Raw genomic sequence first — 15,980 nt, forward strand, 5'->3', positions numbered from 1 at the left:
TATCCAGGATGCCTCCACAGCTTCTAGCTTCAGAAGTTAGGTCGGTGGAGAAAGTGTTTAGCTAGACTGGAAATGCTGGAAGAGGAACAAGTTTGGCAGGGAAGATAATTAAGTACATTTAGGAAACGTGAATACTGAGGTATCTGTGGCATATCGGGATGAAGGTATTTCAAAATACAATGAGAAAGAAGGATCTGGTACTCAGGGGTGGGGTCCAGGCTGGACACATAGGTTTGGGGTTCACCTGAATAAACGTGATACCTGAGGCCATGATAAAGTTAAGGCTGATCACAGATTGTGTAGGAAGGAAAAGAGTGAAGTTTGGATTCATGCAGGATGCTAACGTTTAAGGGACTCTGGAGCAAGTGAGCAAAGGAGACTCAGAAGAAGAACTTAGAGAGGCAGAAGAAAACAAAGGAAAGAATGTTGTCTCAGAATCCAAGGACGAGAAAAGTTGGAGAATGTCTAAAGAAGCAGAGGGTTGACAATGGCTTCCAATAAGGAAGTGTCAAGTGTCAAGACTGAGAAGAAAGACTGGATTTAGCAATGGGGAGGTCACAGGTGAACTCAGAAAGAGCAGTCCCAGTGGAGGGATAGAGGCAGAAGCCAGATTCGTTCATAGACTTATTCTCTAGAGAAGCAATATCTACCATACTCCAGCCAGGCGTTGTACTTTATGTTGGAGATATAGTGACAAGCAGGACACACATGAATCCAACCCCCAGCAGGTGGTGAGGGAAGACACACAATGAACAGACATGACAAAAATAATGATGGAATCACAAGTGAGGGAAGTGGCTCTGATGAAGACATGAAGACATACAGAATGCTTGCTCTAGGGAGTGGAAAGCAACAGCACTAGCAGAGACAGAAGATGAGGGAAAGGAAGGGACGTTTAAGGTGAGTTTCCCAAGATGAACAGGAGTGAGCCAGGGAAGAGGATGGAAAGCGGGGACAAGGAGCAGCCCCTGCAAACACCCTCAAGGAGAAAGAGCTCTCATGTGTTCAGGAAATGGAAGGAAATGGAAGTGAAGAGAACAATTTTAACATGGCAGGGAGTGGCCAGGGATGTGGGATGAAGGGGCTCTGGGGGCCGGGTTAGGGATCTGGGACTTCATCCAAGCAGTTCTGGGAAATCACTGATATTGTAGTCTAAAAGTTTGGGACAGTCACAATCTGATTTGTTTTTTAAAAGATAACTTTGGCCAACTTGTGGGGAATGAAATGGGTAAGGGAAAGATGGAATGGGGAGTGGATGTACCGAAAGCAGGTGGGGGAATATTATAGTCCAGGTGAGAGATGGTAGTGTCCTGGACCAAGGTGGGAGATTCTAGAACTTCTTAGAAGGTGGGATCAGGAGGACTGAGGGATTGGATATGGTAAATAGGGAGAGGGGTTGAGGCCAGCTTGTGCTCTATGGTCCTCTCTACGTCCATTTTGGATACTCCCAGAGGATCACTAAGCTGGAGTAACATGTGTCCCTGAATTCCAAACAGAGACAAGACCAAGCCCCAGTGGCTCTCCATGACTCATAGCAGCAATTGGGAGACAAGTCTTACCCAGCCTCCTCTCCTCAGGGTGCCTCTAACCCCTTAGAGATAAAATGATCCCTTAGATAGGAGGTCTCTTGAAAACCTCCTCACCTTGTTTGCTTGTACTACTTCTGGGGTCATGTCCTTGGGGGGTGGGGCACAGAGCAGAACAAGCCTCCATCACTCTACCACTTGGGCTGGAAAGCCATGCTGGCTGGCTTCTCATTAAGGCACACATGCACTGTTCAGGGTGTTCATAAGCTACATTCAGTACAGTGTGGACAATTCTAGGTCCCAGAGGCCAATCTCCATTGGGTTACTCTTCCCACTCATAATATGCCATTTTTTTTTTTTTTTTTTTTTTTTTTAGGTAGGCTTTGCACCCAGCGTGGAGCCCAACACAAGACTTGAACTCACAACACTGAGATCAAGACCTGAGCTGAGATCATGAATTGGACGCTTAACTGGCTGAGCCACTCAGGTGCCCCAATTTTGTCAATTCTTTTTAACAGAATTTCTTTCTTCATATATACATAATTTATTGCCAGGTTAGCTAACATACAGAGTACACAGTGTGCTCTTGGCTTCAGGAGTAGATTCCCATGATTCATCACTTACATACAACACTCAGTACTCATCCCAACAAGTGCCCTCCTCAAATAAATATTCTAAACTTCTTTTTCTGGCATTATAGTAGGCTAAGTACTTTGACCACCCCCCCCCACCCCTGCACTAAAAACAACTGAAAAATCTTGTACAAAATACATTTTTTAAAAAAATATCTCTAAGAGCACGATGAGCTGGCAAGAGAAGAAGGAATTCACTGGTCAGGGACTTCTGCAGACAATGGAATATCTAGGTTCTGATTATAATAATGGCTATAATGTAATCAAAGAAATTAAAGACAAGCTTAAAATTATGTACAAGGAACAACAGCAACAAATTGCGAGAAATAATGAAGAATATATGGGGAAAATGGACCAAAGGGAATTTTTAGAAGTAAAAATAAATAACTAAAATCACAATCTGTGGATAGACTTAATATCATATTAGATACAGTCTGAGAAAGAAGTAGTGAGCTAGAAGCTAGGTCAAAATAAACTAACCAAAATGCAACACAGAAAGACAAAGACTCAGAAAAATACGGAGAGAGCTTAAGAGACATGAAAACTAGAAACTAGCATGTGTCTTTGTGAAGCCCTAGCAAGGGAAGAGAGAGAGAAAGTATTTGGACAGATAATGGCTATAAAAGTGAAGAAAGATACCAATACACATATTCAAGAATGCCAATGAATCTCAAGAAGAATGAATAAAAGGAAACCCACAACTAGTTATATCTTAGACTACAGAACGTCAAAGACAAAAAGAGTATCTTAAAAGCAGCCAACGAGAAGAGACAAGTTACCTTTAAATGATTTTAAGTCAAAAGGTGGTGGTCAAATGCCCTCAACATGGTAGAAGAGAGTAACTGTCATCTGAGAATTCTATACCTAAAAAAACATTCTTTAAGAATAAGAGAAATTGGGGCACCTGGCTGGCTCAGTCAGTAGAGCATGTGACTCTTAATCTCAGGGTTGTGAGTTCGAGCCCCACATTGGGTGTAGAGATTACTTAAAGAATAAATAAATAAAGGGGCACCTGGGTGGCTCAGCCAGTTGAGCGTCCGACTTCAGCTTAGGTCATGATCTCATGGTTCATGGGTTCAAGTCCCGCATCCAGCTCTGTGCTGACTGCTCAGAGCCTGGAGCCTGCTTTGGATTCTGTGTCTCCCTCTCTCTCTCTGCCCCTCATCAGCTTGCACTCTGTCTCTCTCTGTTTCTCTCAAAAATAAATAAACATTAAAAAAATAATAAAATAAACTAATAAAATAATTTTTTAAAAAAAGAATAAGAGAAATGAAGGCATTATCCAATAAACAAAATTCTAGTTTGCCACAAGCAGACCCTCATTAAAGAGTATTTTTTTTTTTTTTGAGAGAGAGAGACAGAGCAAATGGGGGAGGGACAGAGAAAGAGGCAGACCGAGGATCTAAAGCAGGCTCTGCACTGACAACAAAGAGCCTGATTTGGGGCTCAAACTCATGAACTTCGAGATCATGACCTGAGCCGAAGTCAGATGCCTAACCGACTGAGCCAGCCAGGTGCCCCTTAAAGGAAATTTTTAAAAGGTATATTTCTGACAGGAGGAAAGATTCTGATGGAAGATCTGAGATTAAAGAAGGAATGAGGAAGAAGGAAAACGAAAACGGATTTTCTCAGTCCACTGACAAAAGAGCGTAGATCTGGAGTCAGACATGTTTACACTAATCTCTTGCTGTCATTTCTTACTACCTGCGAAACTTGAATCTTCATCTTAAAAATTCATATAATAGGGGGGTGCCTGGGTAGCTCAGTCGGTTAAGCTTCTGACTTCACCTCAGGTCATTATCTCGCGGTTTTTGAGTTCGAGGCCCACGTTGGGCTCTGTGCTGACAGCTCAGAGCCTGGAGCCTGCTTCCGATTCTGTGTTTCCCTTTCTCTCTGTTCCTCCCTTGCTCATGTCTGTCTCTCTCTCTCAAAAATAAATAAAGATTTAAAAAAATTAAATTCATATAATAGGGATACCTGGCTGGCTCAGTTGGTAGAGCATGCGACTCTTGATCTCAGGGTTGTAAGGTCAAGTCCTATGTTGGGTGTAAAGATTACTTAAAATAAAATGTTTTAAAAAATCCATATGGGGCGCCTATGTGGCTTAGTCAGTTAAGCATCTGACTCTTGGTTTCAGCTCAAGTCATGATCTTGTGGGAACTGGAGCCTTGCATCGGGCTTCTTGCTGACCCTGCAGAGCCTGCTGAGATTCATATTCTCTCTGTCTCTCTCTGTCCCTCTCTCTCTCTCAAAATAAATAAATAAAATTTAAAAATTCACATAATAATACCACTTATTCAAGGCTGTTGTAAGGAATAAATGAGCAGACACATACAAATGCTCTCAACACAGCTTCTGCCTCCAGAAGATGTAAAATAAATCCTAATTTCCTATCTCTTCAAAATGTAATAAATAAACAAGGAAGGAAGACACTGTTAGCAACAGAGAATTACTGCCTCTGCTTCAGGTGGAAGATACAATTCTGGCACTTTGTCACAGCATATGAATCTGCACTACAGAGCTGATGCTTAGCAGCTGTTTCCTTGTTATCTTTTCAGTATCAAGCCCAAGATCTTCCAAACAAAATATGATATCTCTATTTTTAAAATACTGCATGTGCGCGCACACACGTTCCAGGGATATGTACACTTTGGATTTCCATTTAACTCACAATTGTAAGATAACCTACGTTCGCAGTTTTAAGAGATCATAAAAAATGTGTTCGTCCATCCATAGGGCAAAATGGTTCAGTCCACCTGCTTCCCTGTCCCAGGGCTCTTCTGACAACCAGGAGACAGCAGGAGGCACACAGATGACCCCTCTGCTGCAGCTTCTGCACCCCTGTCCCCATGCTGAGACACTCTCCCTGACTCCATCCTGGAGTTCACTCTGTTTCATAAGGACTACGAAAGAAGAGAAAAGGCAGCTAAGAAAAGTTAGCTTAGGCCCTTTGAAGTTCTCTGCCTAATTTTCATTTGGCAACAATCTAGAAGGCAGCGGGGGGGGGGGGATGGTGATGGGGAGTGGGGGTGGACAAAACCAGGGAGGGGATAGGGACATCTGGGTGGCTCAGCCAGTTGAGCATCTGACTTTGGCTCAGGTCAAGATCTTGTGGTTCTTGAGTTCGAGCCCTGCGCTGGGCTTGCTGCTGTAAACGCAGAACCTGCTCTAGATCCTCTGTCCCCTTCTTTCTCTGCCCTTCCCCTGTGCACATGCGCTCTATCTCAAAAATAAACATTAAGGAAAAAAAAAAAACAAACAGGGAAGGGAAGGACAAATCCAGAACCAATCTTCCCTTGATTGTGTCAAGGAAACAACTAACACCAGTCCTGAAGTTCTAAGACCTGGGCTGGCATCCTTACTCTTCCATTTGTTCCCATGTGTCCTTAGTCAAGCCACTGAACCTCTCTGATTTTATTCTCCTCACCTGTAAATTGGAGGCAGTAATTATATCATATTTGGAGAGCATCTTACAATTTACTAAGTGTTTCCATAGGCATCATTTCATTTAACATGCACAGTGGAGCATACAACACCCAGCATTATAATCACCTCACTGCTCTGCTGTGAAGATTTAAAAGCGGATCATGGAACCGCTGTGCAAAGAGCAAAGAGCTTGGTCCGCAGGAAGGATCATCGTCAGCGTACTGGTCTTAGCCTGTTGGGAGTCGGGGATCTGCAGTCCAAACATGTGCATTTGAATTCTGATTCTACACTTATTACCCGGATGACCTTGAGCAGGTGGCTTGGCTTCCACCTTCCTCACCTCTAAGCTAAGGATGAGAGTAATAGTCCTGTCTCGTAACTCAGATACATGGGAGGCACTCAATGAATGAGTGAACTTGCATCTACACCAAGTGAAGTTGACAGGTGTCTGACCACACACACCTGCACTCGCGGCCAGGCACCATGCTCCATCCTTTCTTCTCCACAGCTACCTCTACTCTCTATACCCCTGGGCAAATATTTGTGAAGGAAGGGCAGGAGCTCCGGATATCAGGACATACTGTGGATCGTTTCTTACAGACGACAAAGCCTCAGATTAACACCTCTATTTGTGGGGCATCTCCATGCTGTTGGGGATGAAACGGAACCCGGGCTCCCCGAGGCGCCAGTCAGCCTGGACCCTTCCCATTTCTGCCTGAGAGTCTTGCAAGCTGGGAGCTCTGGACTCTGGTCACTGGCCAAGCTCACCCTATTGGTAAATGGCACTGAGGCCTGAGCCGATTCCCCACGGACCTATTTTAAAGACCTACAAAGCAAATGGTCAATTTAGCCCAGCCTGGTGAATGGATGGGGACTACTTGGCTGCAAAAAAATATAAGCAGCCTCCATTTAAAAGGTTTTATCCGGGGCGCCTGGGTGGCGCAGTCGGTTAAGCGTCCGACTTCAGCCAGGTCACGATCTCGCGGTCCGTGAGTTCCAGCCCCGCGTCGGGCTCTGGGCTGATGATGGCCCAGAGCCTGGAGCCTGCTTCCGATTCTGTGTCTCCCTCTCTCTTTGCCCCTCCCCCGCTCATGCTCTGTCTCTCTCTGTCCCAAAAATAAATAAACGTTAAAAGGTTTTATCCTTATAAAGTGGTTTCCCATTGTTACTGCTTCATTCTACTGTTCACAACATGCCTAAGAGATGTGATGGGCATGGGGCCATCAGTGGGGTGGGTGGCTGAGGCCAATAACAGTGAGCAAGTGCCACAAACTTGCTGCCAAGTATAACTGCTCCACTTGAGCTTTCTGGTCTTACCTGACTGCCTGCTTCCACTCCTGGGGACCAGGTCCTAAGAGAACTGCATCCTAAGAGAACCCCATTAGGACTTCCATCAGACTGGCATTTGCATTCAGGGGGACATGAGGCATGACTCTGTCACTGAGCTTGTGTCTTAAGCTACAGAAGAAAACACGCTCAGGAGCATTAATTAGGCCCAATCAGCCTGGAGTTTATAGGCTAACGGCCCTGAGCAGTGCCGTGAACACATGTGTTCCCTGAGTGAGGACAAGACAGTCAGCCATGACCGTCACTGTGCTAGTTAACATCTCTTTCTAAAGTCCTCTGGGACAGCCCGGCCCTGACTTTGCAGCTGCAGACAGCATGGCATGGCTGTGTGGTGCGTGAACTAGTAAGGGACCCAGGCAGGTAGGGGCAGAAAGGATGGTTAAGGCTGTTGCCAGGCCTCGGGTGTGCCCCACAACTAGGCTGAAAAGAAATCAGGCAGCAGACATGGAAGAAGCCAATGGTGGGCTATTGTTAAAGGAGTTATCACCTGGGCTTCTCCTCTCTGTCTGTTTTGGGTAGCTTTCCTGGTGGATAACTTTGTACAAAGAGTGTGAGTCTCTGTGGGTGGCCCTGCCTGCTTCCACTCTACAGCCCTATAGAACCTTCTGTGTGGTTCTGAACACATCTCCATCCTAATGAAGCATGGTCCATATAACACAGGTTTGCACCCATGCAGAATCTAGAACCCTCCGAGTGTAGACACACATGTGCCCAGGCAGGACAGGCTGTGCTGAATTCTATACAACATCTCTGTCCACGTGAGAGAGGAAGGATCAGAGAGTTCTGGCTCCTAACATTTTTTAGAGGGTAAACTGGGTCAGTGATGGCCAGTAGGAGGAGGAGGTAACCCTTGAAAATATTGGTAGGGTTGGGGCACCTGGGTGGTTCAGTCGGTTAAGCATCCGACTTCGGGTCAGATCATAATCTCATGGTTAATGAGCTCAAGGACCACATCAGGCTCTCTGCTGTCAGCACAGAGCCCGCTTCGGATCCTCTGTCCCTGTCTCTCTCTGCCCCTCCTCCACTCATGCTCAATCTTTCTTCTCTCTTTCTCTCTCTCTCAAAAATAAATTTAAAAACATTAAAAAATTATTGGCAGGGTTAAAGCATGTCTTGTGGGTTTAATTTCCATTCAGAAGGGCCCTTAGACACTGTCTATTAAAATGAACTGAAGGATTCTCATGGAACACTCCTCCCAGGACTCGATGTGGCCACCCATCTGCTGAATTCCACTATCACTGCAAGCCCAGCTCAGTTCTCACCTACACTGTTACGCCTTCTCTAAAGCCCATTTCCTTCCAGAGTACACACTCTGTCTTGCCCTCTTTGTAACAGTCACCTATGCTGTCAACACAAGTATTAGGGCCTTTGTTCTTTCTGCCAGCGTAACGTACTGCACACAGTAGGTGCTTAATCACTACCTGTTGATCCATTTTGTTTAAATTTTGGGGTTTTGTGGGGGGGGGGTGGGGGAGGCTGGCATTAATAATCACTAAAATCACATTCACTTAGCCCCTGAAGTATCCGAAAATTCAGATGTGGTAAGTGGTGTAATGTGATTGTTATTCAGAACAAATTAGAGCTCTTCATTCTATTTCTAACTCCAGCAAATAGGGCTTGCATGTTTAAAAAAATATTTTTAGTTTGCAATGTGTGATTGCATAATGGAGGCCTAGTAATTTTTTTTTTCATTAACATTCATTTCACTTAGCAGTTCCTTTTTGTGTCTTTGTTTCTGATTCAAGCAGCGGTCCAGTGTATTAAAATCACATTCCTTAAAAAATGCTAGAGCAGACTTTTCAATCGGTCTTCCCCATCCCTATATTTCTGACTGGCCTGTGCCTGGAGCACATTACCTAGTGCCAAGTCAGAGGAATCTGCTCCCATGTTACAGGTGTGTTAACAGAGCTCTGTTATTCAGCAGACCTCACTCCCCAAGGGATTAGCCTTTGCAGGGAGCCTTTCTGATACAGAAGGATCGGCAGCAATGGGGGAGATGTCCTTGATGTAAGTATCTAATCTAGAATTAGATTTGCGAACTCAGACAAGTTATTTAACCACTCTGAGCCTCAGTCCCCTCATCTGTAAAATGGGGATGCTAAATCCTAGATTAGAGACAGTGCCTGGCACATGGTAGGTACTCAATAAATTATCCTATGCAGGGAGCCCATGTCAAAGTCTGCTGGATACCTTGCTGTTTCTCCAGCTGACTTCATTCCTGGACTTAAGCCACATCTCCCAAAAACGAAACCCTGAGCCCCAAGCAAAGATGAACCCTAGAAATCTGAGTGTGGGGCAACACAGCAGGGGCCAGCAGAGTCCACAGAGAGGGTGATGAAAAGCAAGAAGAAAGGTGCCAGACAAAAACAGACACATAGACCAATGGAATAGATAGAGACCCCATAATTGGACCCACAAATGTACAGCCAACTAATGTTTGACAAAGCAGGAAAGAGTATCCAATGGAAAAAAGAGTCTCTTCAGCAAATTGTGCTGGGGGAACTGGACAGCAACATGCAGAAAGATGAAACTAGACCACTTTCTTACACCATACACAAAAATAAACTCAAAATGGATGAAGGACCTGAATGTGAGACAGGAAACCATCAAAACCCTAGAGGAGAAAGCAGGAAAAGACCTCTCTGACCTGAGTTGTAGCAATTTCTTACTTGACACATCCCCAAAGGCAAGGGAATTAAAAGCAAAAATGAACTATTGAATGGACTTCATCAAGATAAAAAGCTTCTGCACTGAAAAGGAAACAATCAACAAAACTAAAAGGCAACCGACGGAATGGGAAAAGATATTTGCAAATGACATAACAGATAAAGGGCTAGTATCCAAAATCCATAAAGAACTCACCAAACTCTACACCCAAAAAACAAATAATTCTATGAAGAAATGGGCAGAAGACATGAATAGATACTTTTCTAAAGAAGACATCCAGATGGCCAAAAGGCTCATGAAAAGATGCTCAACATCACTCCTCATCAAGGAAATACAAACCAAAACCACACTGAGATACCACCTCATGCCGGTCAGAGTGGCTAAAATGAACAAATCAGGAGACTATAGATGCTGGCAAGGATGTGGAGAAATGGGAACCCTCTAGCACTGTTGGTGGGAATGCAAACTGGTGCAGCCACTCTGGAAAACTGTGGAGGTTCCTCAAAAAATTAAAAATAGATCTACCCTATGACCCAGCAATAGCACTGCTAGGAATTTACCCAAGGGATACAGGAGTGCTGATGCATAGGGGCACTTGTACCCCAATGTTTATAGCAGCACTTTGAACAATAGCCAAATTATGGAAAGAGCCTAAATGTCCATCAACTGATGAACAAAGAAGATGTGGTTTATAGATACAATGGAATACTACTTGGCAATGAGAAAGAATAAAATCATGCCATTTGCAGCAATGTGGATGGAACTGGAGGGTTTTATGCTAAATGGAAGAAGTCAGTCAGGGAAAGACAGATACATGTTTTCACTCATATGTGGATCTTGAGAAACTTACCAGAAGACCATGGCGGGGAGGGGAAAAAACTAGTTACAAACAGAGAGAAAAGAAGGCAAACCATAAGAGGCTCTTAAATACAGAGAACAAACTGAGGGTTGATGGGGGGTGGGGGAGAGGGGAAAGTGGGTGATGGCCATTGAGGAGGGCACTTGTTAGGATGAGCACTGAGTGTTGCATGTAAGCCAATTTGACAATCAATTATTTTTTACAAAATAATAAGTCATTTAGTACAGCAAAAAAAAAAAAAAAAGGAGGAGGAGGAGAGGAGGAGGAGGAGGTGGAGGAGGGGGAGGAGGAGGAGAAAGGTGCCAAAGAGACACACACTGCAAAAGATAAAAATGCTGGAAAGAATGTCTGCTGAAGAAACAGGAAATACATTCTGGCACATTTGTAGTCAGGACAAACATGTTGTAGGGATAAATTACATTGCCTGAGTAAATGCAGAGTCAGGCTTCATCAGAACACCAAGAGGGGACAGAAAAGCACAACTGCTCGTGATTAAGAATAAGAACTGACATGGTGACCAAATCCCTATGGCCAAAGAGAATTCGCCATCTATCTCGCCGTGGGAGGGACCCATGTACGGTCAAAGCTAAACTCGCACTTTATAGTACGTGTGTAATTAGTTGAGAAGCTTAATTTAGCAGTTTGGTAAATTCCATTAGCAGTTTATCTATGGTGTGTAATTAAGCTATTTACAAGCAAACCCTTTTTGGCTAAAGCCTCCCGTGAGGAATCCTAATGGAAGATGGTTCATGGGACATATACCCAAAGTTTTGCAGATTCTAGAAACCTTCTGGAGTAGACGCTGTGCTTGATTCTATACAATGACATTCCCATCCAGACGAAGGAGGAAGGTCAGAGAGTCCAGAGTCAATCCCGGCCTCTGGCATTACCATGGCCTCAGGATGTTGCATCTCTGATGCAAGGAGTATTCCATTGTATCTATAAACCACATCTTTTTTGTTCATCCTCATCTCGAAGGATGAATGATAGTAAATACCATAGCGGACCATTGGGAGAAATATATGAGGTGCTGTATAAAGTGCTCAGCACAGAACCCAGCCCAAAGGAGGGTAGTGTCACAGAAGCTCGTGTGGCAGAAGCAAAGAGTAAAAAAAAACAACACCCCAGCAAGTATCAAGGAACAGCAGCAAAAAGATTGCCCAAGTGGAGGGGGCATCTGATAGCTAGGCCACTGCGAGAAAGGAAGCTGAGACACAGCAAGACTGGGGAACTCTCTGGGGTCAGGGTTAATACCTCACTGTGTTAGTTGGGAAGATGAAGACACGTCTGGTGGTGGTTGTGGTGGCTACACAGCACTGTGAATGCTGGTTTTTTTTTAAGTTTATTTACTTATTTTTAGTGAGACAGAGAGAGTGTGAGCAGGGGAGGGGCAGAGAGAGAGAGAGAGAGAGAGAATCCCAAGCAGGCTTCCCACAAAGCCCAATACGGGGCTCCAACTCACCAAACCGTGAGATCATGACCTGAGTGGAAATCAAGAGTTGGACGCTTAACTGACTGAGCCACCCAGGCGCCCCAACACTGTGAATGTTCTTAATGCCACTGAACTACACACTTAAAAGTGGTTAAAATTGTAAATTTTATGTTCTGTATATTTTACTCCAATTAAAAAAAAAGACCAAGTTACCAAAAAACAAAAAACAAAAAAAAAACAAAAAAACTCTAAAATAAAACAATATCCTAAAACTGAACTCTTAGCCCACTGAAGACATTAAAACAAAAGTAACAGAAAGGAGAATTAGGGTCGCCTTCTCTCTGTGGGACTCAGGGAAGGCACTGTCCGTGCCCAGACACCACACTGAAGGCTACCACCTCTTTCGCATGAAGCTGATCCTTACCCAGGACATCTGTTTATTACTTTCGTAAAGCTTTATTTACTTTTGAGAGAGAGCAAAAGCAGGGGAGGGACAGAGAGAGAGGGGTCTGAAGTGGGTTCTGCTCTGACAGCAAAGAGCCCGATGCGGGGCTCGAACTCACGAATCGGGAGATCACGACCAGAGCCAAAGTCGAGTACTCAGCCCACTGAGCCACCCAGGTGCCCCCAGGACATCTGTTTCATACAAGCTGCCAGAAGACTTGAAAACCCACAGCCACCACGGATCATGGCATCAGAGAAAGAGCTAAGATTCTTATGCAGAACAATTCGTCTTTTCTGACGGTATCTCCCCGATAGGAATTTCTGACCATAATTCAGATGAAATAGAAGGAAGCTTCCAAGGACCTCCACCCCTTCCCTTCCATGTTCTCTGGGGACAGTGGTGCTGCTGTCTTGTTCAGGTTATAAACAGAGTGGCTTTGACACACCCCCCCCCTCCTTCCCCACAGAAATATAAACCCTAGCTGGAGGCACATGTAGCCTCTCTGGCCAGGGTCTCTAACTCCCTTGGCCATGACCTCACTGGTGTCCGCAGCAAGGCATGCCAGCCTGGTGCCACCATTCCAGAGAGTAAAGGGCTGTCCTGTGCCTCAGGGCACTCCTGCTATAAATGCCCTGTGGCCTGGGCCTGGCCTCACTGGGGCCCAACAGCATTTCCCAGCTGTCATTACAAGCACAAGGGCAGCAATGTGGTGCGGAGTTCTGCTGGAAGCCGGACACAGTGACTCGGTGACACAGGCCTCTGTGGGGACCCTTCAGTCGGGAAGGCCCTCCTGCTGCTCACCAGCATGCCTTTGCCCACTGTGCTTCGTACCCTGTCACAGGCTCTACCTCCAATGCCTCCACTTTCCTCTGTGTCTTTCCAAGGTTGACCCGCTCTTCTGGGTTCAGCTCAAATCCCACTTGCTCTGTGAGGCCACAAGATATATACTTGACTCTGCTTGCTCTGAACCCCAACAGGACTGGCCATTTTTTTAGACTAACCCTCCAAGGGGACTGTGAACGCTGGCTGAAGGGACATGGCCTCTCTTCTTAAATCAGGTCTCCTGGGGGCCCTTAGCTGGCCAAGAGGAGCTCAGGAAGCACAGATGCTGATTAGGTGAGAGAAGTTGTCCCTGTCCTCTGGGGAAGCGGGGGCTAAGATGGGCATGCTGGCAAGGAGTGACAAGCCCTGGACGGTGGAGCTCAACAGCAAAAGACACCACGACCAAAGGGCTCCTGAAAGCCTTCACTGCGGTGCCCTTTCATATCCATTTGCTCACCCAAGGCAGACTGGCAGGTAATTATTCCCATTTCACTGAAGAGGGAAGAAACTCAGGCTGAGGACACATGGCTGGTCAGAGTCAGAGCCAGTCTGGTTCTGGTTCTGGGTTCAGCATTCAGAGGTGCAAGCTGAGGGATGGTTGAGGCATGGCCCTGGGGCCAGGTTGCAAGTTCAAATCCCAGATTGGCCTCTTTTTTTTTTTTTTTTTTTTAAGGTTAACTCTTATTTGAAAGATAGAGAACAAGTCGGGAAGGGGCAGAGAGAGAGAGGGAGACAGAATGCCAAACAGGTTCTGTGTTGTTAGCTCGGAGTCGGATGCGAGCTCGAACTGGGGAACTGTGAGATCATGATCTGAGCCGAAACTGGGAGTTGGACGCTTAACCAACTGAGCCACCCAGGTGCCCCCCAGATTGGCCTCTTATTGGCTATATGACTTCAGGCAAATTACTCTACTTCTCAGAGCCTTGGCTTCCTCATCTGTAAAATGGGGGTTCAGTTCTGTGTTTACTCAGGGTGGGGCTGCTGGAAGTCCATCTTTCTCCCCTCCCACCCCATCGACTACAGGTGTGGGGTTATGTGGATTCAATGTGGCAAAGCTCCATCCAAATACCTGGGCCAGCTGCATATCCTGGAGCTCAACACTGAGCAATCTCTAAAGTAAATAAAGTGAAAATAAACCCATCGCCCAGCTAATGGGAGATTGTCTTCTTGTCTGCACTGGCAACTGAGCCATTGTAGCCAGGCTCATACTTCCCTGGTGCTGCTGTGAGTTAGAAGGGGAGCTAAGCAAGTTGCCTGGCCAGAAAGGCAAATGCAGGCCCTGCGGGGGGGAGGCCACCCACACCATGGCCCCAGAGGATCTTGGCACACTCCAGCCTGGGTGCTAAGTTGTACCTTCTCACCTTCTCACCTTTCCTCCAAGCCCAGGAGGGCAGAGGATTGCACAGACCCAGGAGAGTGCTAGGAGCAAGGGCTGGGTGCTGAGCCAATCCAGCCACACTGCTGGAGCTCCCTTATAGAAGGAAGGTTCCTGGGGGCGCCTGGGTGGCTCAGTGGGTTAAGCGTCTGACTTCGGCTCAGGTCATGATCTCACGGTTCATGGGTTTGAGCCCCGCGTCAGGCTCTGTGCTGATAGCTCAGAGCCTGGAGCCTGCTTTGGATTCTGTGTCTCCCTCTCTCTCTGCCCCTTCCCCATTCATGCTCTGTCTTTGTCTCTCTCAAAAATGAATAAATTAAAAAAAAAGAAGAAGAAGAAGGAAGGTTCCTTCCCTCCCACAATTTCTCAGGCCCAGCCCCCAGGGCAGGGTAGCTCTGTTATGTGAATAAGGGGTCTTTAGCACAAGGTCAATGGGGACAGAGGTTCTTGGAACCTGAACCACATGGGAAGCCTGTCTGCTCTCACCTTCCTGCATCTCCTAGAAATGCCCAGAGCATCACCCAGGGCCGGACTCTGCTCACTGCTAAGATGCTGCCCCCAGCAATGCCTCCCCGGACCAGCCCATCCAGGGTGTGTCAACAAGCAGGTCAGGGAAGAAAGAGCCCCACTGACATTTTGAGAAAGCCAGGGCTGGGAGCCAAAACAAACTGACAAAGGGAATGCCTGTCAGCATAAGAATCTGTCACAAAAGAAAATCCTATATTCCTCAAGTTGGGAGGGACCCCTGAATGTAACTTTGTCCATCAGACGGTGGCCCCCTTGAGTCACTCCTGGCAGTAGAGGGCCTTTAGGAACCCACTCCCAACACAGGCCCTCCAGAGGATCTTGTTACATCTAACCCAGACCAAACATCCTCAGGGACCCAGTCTGAAAGGCCAGAGTGGCTACAAAGCAAGAATGAATCAGAACCTAGAGACCCGAGGCCAAGGCTGTCTAAACAAGGTGCAGCCTGTAAGGACAAGGCCCACAGCGTGCTTTCTCCTCTGTCACTACAGCTTTGACCACAGCTCGGCTTCCTATCCAGCTGATGTCATGCTAAGCTGACGGTTGAGAGCAGATATAAGAGGAAACAACTACCTAAAAGCTCACATGCTGAGTTCTGGAAGGGGACAGGGGAGTCCTCTCTATCTTAATGCTGGTGGTGGAGGGCCAGGGTCATGTGATGCTGCAGATCCAGGCTCTGGAACAGCCCAAATGCCTGCACTCAAATTCTGCCTCTACCATTTACTGGCTGCGTGACCGTGGGCACGATACTTTGCCTCTCTGTTCCTCAGTTACTTTTTCTATAAAAAAAAGTATGACAGCAGAGTGATGGGGTTGTTAGTGAAGCGTCAACCAGGAAGCATATGTGTTCCAGTTAATGTGTACTGGCTGTCATAAGGAAGACCAATTTGTCCAGGGTGTCCTGCATCATTATTAACACTCTCC

At 46.1% G+C, this 15,980-nt stretch overlaps 1 protein-coding gene across 5 annotated transcripts in view; it reads right to left on the minus strand.

Moving 5' to 3' along the window:
* CRACR2A (calcium release activated channel regulator 2A) overlaps positions 1 to 15,980 on the minus strand; it is a 134,814-nt gene that overhangs the window by 117,196 nt on the left and 1,638 nt on the right. The gene's annotated exons all lie outside the window — the stretch shown is intronic.

Source organism: Lynx rufus, unplaced genomic scaffold (genome assembly GCF_022079265.1).
Source record: "Lynx rufus isolate CCGP_SWC_20201006 ecotype Redwood Valley unplaced genomic scaffold, mLynRuf1.p SCAF_7, whole genome shotgun sequence".
Classification (NCBI taxonomy): Eukaryota; Metazoa; Chordata; class Mammalia; order Carnivora; family Felidae; genus Lynx; species Lynx rufus.